This window comes from Panthera uncia, chromosome B4, assembly GCF_023721935.1.
Source record: "Panthera uncia isolate 11264 chromosome B4, Puncia_PCG_1.0, whole genome shotgun sequence".
In the NCBI taxonomy this organism is placed as follows: domain Eukaryota; kingdom Metazoa; phylum Chordata; class Mammalia; order Carnivora; family Felidae; genus Panthera; species Panthera uncia.
The window spans coordinates 102,169,559-102,176,854 of record NC_064809.1 but is presented as its reverse complement, the minus strand read 5'-3'; the positions used below and the strand labels follow the sequence as shown (position 1 = coordinate 102,176,854).

Here is a 7,296-nt window from a genome sequence, read left to right as displayed (position 1 = left end):
GTTTGGTAAATTGGTCATATATTTAGTGTTAGATTGTGGGAGAGAAACTCATAATAGACTGCTTTCCTAGACTTTGGGCGCCCCGTCTGGAGGGTCTCAAAAATGAGCTCTCTCAAGTCGGCCTCCCTGAAAATGGCCTTATAGTTTTATCTTAGGACCGTGTCAACTCTCCTATGCTTTCTCATATTGAAGGCAAAGAGATTCAGACTAGAGGGAAATCCCGTAGAACATCAGACTAACCCCTTACATCATTGGACATAATTCCAATGTGATAGAGTGAACAAAAAATGACCTGAATTAAGAATATATATCGATTCATTTTAATGACCATTGGCCTGGTCAACCGGTCAGGGGTCTGGATGGAAAAAAGCTGAGAGTGTGCTCGCTTCGGCAGCACAAATACTAAAATTGGAACGATACAGAGAAGATTAGCATGGCCCCTGCGCAAGGATGATACGCAAATTCGTGAAGCAGTGCCATATTTTTCTGGATGGACAACAGGCACATGAAAAGATGCTCAACGTCGCTCCTCATCAAGGAAATACAAATCAAAACCACACTCAGATATCACCTCACGCCAGTCAGAGTGGCCAAAATGAACAAAACAGGAGACTATAGGTGCTGGAGAGGATGTGGAGAAACAGGAACCCTCTTGCACTGTTGGTGGGAATGCAAACTGGTGCGGCTTCTCTGGAAAACAGTGTGGAGGTTCCTCAAAAAATTAAAAATAGACCTACCCTATGACCCAGCAGTAGCACTGCTAGGAATTTACCCAAGGGATACAGGAGTACTGATGCATAGGGGCACTTGTATCCCAATGTTTATAGCAGCACTCTCAACAATAGCCAAATTATGGAAAGAGCCTAAATGTCCATCAACTGATGAATGGATAAAGAAATTGTGGTTTATATACACAATGGAGTACTACGTGGCAATGAGAAAGAATGAAATATGGCCTTTTGTAGCAACATGGATGGAACTGGAGAATGTGATGCTAAGTGAAATAAGCCATACAGAGAAAGACAGATACCATATGGTTTCACTTTTATGTGGATCCTGAGAGACTTAACAGAAACCCATGGGGGAGGGTAAGGAAAAAAAAAAGAGGTTAGAGTGGAAGAGAGCCAAAGCATAAGAGACTCTTAAAAACTGAGAACAAACTGAGGGCTGATGGGGGGTGGGAGGGAGGGGAGGGTGGGTGATGGGTATCGAGGAAGGCACCTTTTGGGATGAGCACTGGGTGTTGTATGGAAACCGATTTGACAATAAACTTCATTTATTGAGAAAAAAAAAAGGAAAAAAGCTGAGAGATCTGAGACAAGGTCTTTGGTAGAGTTGTGTGAATGGATATATGGCAGAGGGCATAGAGTGAAGATTTTTGTATTTATATCAGAAAGCATCCATCATGGAAGAGGCACTGCACAATGAAGTAGACAAAATGACTTAACCAGCTTTCTTCATTGACCATCCTGTAATTAGGATAATGAGCACAATAAAAAAACAAATGGCCAAAGTGGCAGAGTTGGAGACTATTTATGGGCTCAATTTCATGAAGTCTGTTACCAATGTATATCTAGTCTTTGCTGCCTCTGCATGTGCAACTGTCAGTGATAGAAATCAACACTAAGCCCCTTGAAAACAGTCAGGAGATGACCTTGATCAGCTGAAGACTGGAGACTAGTATTACTGAGGAGGAAAGAAAGGAATGCATGTGAAACCCTGGTGATCCATTTTCAGTGCCTCCTGGTATTCCCTTCCCCAAGTGCTGTAACTGTGGACAGATATGTGCACAAACTGAGAAGTGTATGATGGTCAAGTGTCAGACCACATAGAGGGGGTATTTTGGAAATGAATTTCTTTTCTTAGCGTTGATTGATTAACTCTTGATATGCTACATCTAGGCTAAAAAACATACTAGCTTTACTTATTTTTAGATAAAATTAGAATCTTCTATATAGACTTTCTGTACAGACTTCTTATCTTAATTTAGATTGAGATTGATGCAAAAAGATTTTATTTAGACATATATCTTAAAGATAATGGTTAGTCCACATATTTTCACCTACAATAAAGCAGCAGGCAAAATTTAAAACATAGTCTTCCTGTTTCTGGTTACTCTTAAATGTTACTGTGTTAGATAACATCCGTTTATCCCACCTTTTTTCCACTCTGCTTTCTGAGATCGAAGACTGACCTGAATAGACTATACCAATGGGTTCCCTTTCCCTATAGCTTTCAGTTAGAATCAGTAATTTGGGAACTTGCAGGAGATCAGAAAAAGGTAGGAAAGTAAGGTTTGGGAATCTTTTACCCTGAAGTCTTTCCTAAAGGAGTACTTTGAATTGCTTGTTTTTGTCAAAGGTCCCAGTTCTTCTAAAATTGGTCACTGGAATATGATTATTTGCTTCTAGATTCTCTTAACTCCACATCTCTTTTTTTTCTCTTAGGGCATACTGTTGATAATACCTGCCCTCACTGATACTAGCCCCAGGATATTGCACTATCTTTTGTGGTTTTCCAACACCTTCCCCATAGCTTTGTAAATAGTTTTTGAAATGAATTCTCCTGGGACTCTAAGTGATACAGTAATTCATTGTTTTTCAACATTTTTTTCATTATCTATCCCCTAAGGAATATTTTTAGACATTATTAAATGCTATTATAATATCCCAGATTTTTTCACACTCAAAATCCAATTTCCCCCACCTGGGGGTGATATTGCCCCTGTTGAGAATATAGGAGTAGCTGGTTAACAGAGGTAGCCTAATGGGATTTATGGTTTACAAGCACACATCATCAAGGACTTCAACTGTTGGGAGAAAATAGGACATGGTAGGCTTATAGAATGTGATTTGTACCTTGAACTAGCATTTTATAAATGCTTAGAATGTATAGATCTGGAAACCAAGAGGTAACAGTGAAGGGTATCATTATTACATATAGTAACCCCTTGAGAAAATTTTCTTCTTGTCACTGCAACCTTGAACTTGGTGACTGTGAGAATTGACTGTGAGAATTCTAGTGCCCAAAGCAGGAATGTTTACTCAAAAAGATACAATCATGATTCAATGAATGGGAGGCTAAATCTACTCCTGGCCACTTGGGGCTTCTCATGTTTCTTCATCAACAAGAAGGGAACTTACCAAAGTTATTGATTAGGTTCCCTTATCAGGGAGGTATTACAATAATGTACAAAAAGAGGGCTATTATTGGAATCCAGAAGATTTTCTGTGGTACCTCTTGCTATTTCTTTGTGTTTATTAATACCCATAATCAGTGGAATACAGTGGTAAAGCAATGTGTCAGGTTTCATAGGACAGATGGTTCAGGTTACCACATTAAAGAACCCTGTCCAGAAAAGTTCTGGCAGAGAGTAAGGAGAATATGAAATGTATTATGAGTTAAGGCAGTTACAATCACCAACCTAGGTTTTTTTGACTAGCTAAAAAAGTGGGGACTTAGCAGCCATATTCTACAGTATTTAACCTTATTTCCTCCCTCCTTTCTCCCAGGATATTCAATATGCAACTAACTGAAGGAATATATTTGGCCAAAGAAAATAATCTGAATCTTGAAAGCTTTGAAATTACTAGCTTGATAAAAATTGAATACAATCTGACTTGTTAGGGTCAGCTGTAATAGAGTGTAATGTTGTTGTACCAAAAACCAAGTTAATTTTCAAAATCAAAAACTTATATGGTAAATTACATACTATTCTACTTATAGGAAGGAAAGTTAAGTGAATTCTTCTTTACATTTGTTATTTTGGTTAATTATATGTAGGTAAAAATCATGTATACACCTAATGTGTCCTAACTGTATTTAGTTTAGTATGTTATTTTTTAATTTTATTTTTTAATTTTTATTTATTTATTTATTTATTTATTTATTTAGAGAAGGAGAGAGGGGCAGAGAGAGAGGGAAAGAGAGAATCCCAATAAGGCTCCACACTCAATGCAGAGCCTGCCCCTGGGGCTCATCTCACAACCATGAGATAGACACTTAAGCTGAAATCAAGAGTTAGATACTTAACTGATTGAGCAAACCAGGCACCACAGTATATTATTTTTTTAAAGTAATACTTCAGTTTATACATTTTACATCCTCAAATATAAAACTAGGTTCTAATTCAAACACTTTTTTTAAATTTTTTCTTTAATGTTTATTTATTCTTGAGGCAGAGACAGAGCATGAACAGGGGAGGGGCAGAGAGAGAGGGAGACACAGAATCTGAAACCGGCTCCAGGCTCTTAGCTGTCAGCATAGAGCCCGATGCGGGGCTCCAACCCATGAACTGTGAGATCATGACCTGAGCTGAAGTCGGACGCTTAACTGACTGAGCCACCCAGGTGCCCCTCAAATACTTTTAAAATATAATTAAGATGATGTTTCTTTCTGATTAAATATATCATCTTTAGTGTTTTGTCTCCAGGTTATAGCACAGTGAGCAACTTACTTTTAATGAATTACAGTAAACTAAGCTATTCATTGAATGAATGAAAACTTAGTTTAAAAGAAACAAACAAACAAACAAACAAACAAAAACTACCAAAAATATCAGGTAAAGCATCCAAGAGTTTATGTCACAATCTTATTCGAGATCTAAGACTGTTGATGATCCTTGAATTTTTTATATAACCCTTTATAGATAATATACAGAAAAAAATGTTGGCATTGTTTTCTTTTTTTTTTTAATTTTTTTTAACATTTATTTATTATCAAGAGACAGAGAGAGACAGAGAGCGAGTGGGGGAACAACAGAGAGAGAGAGGGAGACACAGAATCCAAAGCAGGCTCCAGGCTCTGAGCTGTCAGCGCAGAGACTGACATTGGGCTTGAACCCACTAACCGTGAGATCATGACCTGAGCTGAAGTTGGTCACTTAACCGACTGAGCCACTCAGGCGCTCTGATGTTACCATTGTTTTCAATGAAAAAATATGAAATATATTCTAGAAAACTATATCAATTAGAAAGATGAATGATCCAGATATTATAATTAATAATATTGAATTTCTGGAATGTGATAAACCACTGATTTTCTTCAATCTCCCTTACTGTAATTAATTTTGTTGGTTTAATCCTTTTTTGAGATCCAAATCTTTCAAATTTGGCCTGTGGTAAATTAAATTAAAAAGTACATATTATGTTCCGTGATACAGACTGACTTTTGTTCATAGCAATGTGTCTACCAACCTCATATTTGCAAGTGTGTATGTGTGCATTTACTGGACCAGACAGTGAACAATGTTTATTATAGAATCTATGAAATTCTTGTTTATCTGAGCTGTGTCCATGTAATGACTTGATTGTCCATAAACCAAAAGATGAACTATTTGGAATTGAATAAAAAGAAGTTTCTAAAATTAGCAAGTAAAGTAATCATCTAATAAATTCTTTTAAGTTCCTCTATTTTGATTGTCATGAACATTACTAAATACCATAAAGGAACTAAAACATAGCTCTAATCCATGTGCTTCATTCAAATAAGGGAGATAAAAATATAACCACCCTTCATAGTTTCCTCAGAGAAGTCTGAGTTTATACCTGTGTCCCTACCTTAAATATTGATGCCCCTTTTATTCCTAAAGGTGGTCATGTTAGGTTAATATTATATAGTCATCACCTTAGAGGTAATGCATATAAACCAATAACTAAAATATGGAGTGGTAACTAATTAGGATCAGGAAATAAGATAAGTACAAGCAATTACCATTGGAATTCATGATTGGGCGAGTTCAATTCTCTCTGGTGATCAGGGAAGACTTCAAAGCAGATATGGCAGACAAATACGCCATATCTTAAAGAAAGAGGACTATTTCAACAGAGAGAAAATGAAGGAGAGGCAGTTTATTCAAAATATCTATATGTTTAATGTGAAAAATTATTCACACTAAAGTTGAAATGTTGATTTAAAATGTGGATTTTTTGGAGTGCCTGGATGGCACTTCATGACATATATCTCAAGATTGCTTTGCCTATTCAGAGTCTTCTGTGGTTCCATACAAATTTTTTTGGATTGTTTCTTCTAGTTCTGTGAAAACAGTTGGTAGTTTGACACAGTTGCATGAAATCTGTAGATTGTTTTGGGGACTATAAACATTTTAACAGTATTTGTTCTTCTAATGATTGAGCATGGAACGTCTTTCTATTTCTTTTTGTTGTCTTCTATTTCTTTCATCAATGTTTTATAGTTTTCAGAGTATAGGTCTTTCACTTCTTTGCTTAGGTTTGTTCTTAGGTATATTATTATTTTTAATGCAGTTGTAAAAGGGATTGTTTTCTTAATTTCTCTTTCTGCTGCTTCATAATTGTTGCAAAGAAATGTAGCAGATTTCTGAATGTGGATTTTGTATTCTGCAAATTTACTGAGTTAGTTTATCAGTTTTAACAGTTTTTTTGGTGGAATATTTTGGGTTTTCTATATATATAGTATTATGCCATCTGCAAATAGTGAAAGTTTTACTTCTTTCTTAGCAATGTGGATGCCTTTTATTTCTTTTTGTTGTCTGATTTCTGTGGCTAGGGCTTCCAGTACTATGTTGAATAAAAGTAGTGAGAGTGAGTGGACATCTTAAGGGAAAAACTCTCAGTTTTTCACCACTGAGTATGATGTTTGCTGTGGGTTTTGCATATATGGCCTTTATTATGTTGAAGTATATTCCCTCCAAACTTACTTGTTGAGGGTTTTTTGTGAATGAATGCTGTACTTTGTCAAATGTTTTTTCTAAGTCTATTGGAATGAGCATATGGTTGTTATCCTTTCTCTTGCTGATGTGATGTATCATGTTGATTGATTTGTGAATATTGAAACACTCTTGCAACCTAGGAATAAGTCCCACTTAATTGTGGTGAAAGATTTTTTTTAATGTATTATTGGATTTAGTTTGCTAGTATTTTGTTGAGGAGTGTTACATCTATGTTCATCAGAGATTTTGGCATGTGGTCCTGTTTCAGTGGAGTCTTTACCTGGTCTTGGTATCAGAGTAATGCTGGCCTCATAGAATGAATTTAGAAGGTCCCCCCCCCTTTATTTATTTATTGTTTTTTGGAATAGTTTGAGAAGAATAGGTATTAACTCTCCTTTAAATGTTTAGTAGAATTTGTCCATGAAGCCGTCTGATCCAGGACTTTTGTTGGGAGGTTTTGATAACTGATTCAATTTCTTTGCTGGTAATTGGTCTGTTCAAATTTTCTACTCTTTCTGTTTCAGTTTTGGTAATCTATATGTTTCTAGGAATTTATCCATTTCTTCCAAGTAGTCCAATTTGTTGGCATATAGTTTTTCATAATATTT

General features: G+C 36.0%; 1 non-coding gene across 1 annotated transcript; it reads left to right on the top strand.

The window, feature by feature from the left end:
• The first annotated feature begins 378 nt into the window (after positions 1-378).
• On the top strand, positions 379-486 carry LOC125920472 (U6 spliceosomal RNA). The gene has a single exon (XR_007457064.1). It is a non-coding gene; the product is annotated as a U6 spliceosomal RNA (small nuclear RNA).
• The last annotated feature ends 6,810 nt before the right edge of the window (positions 487-7,296 follow it).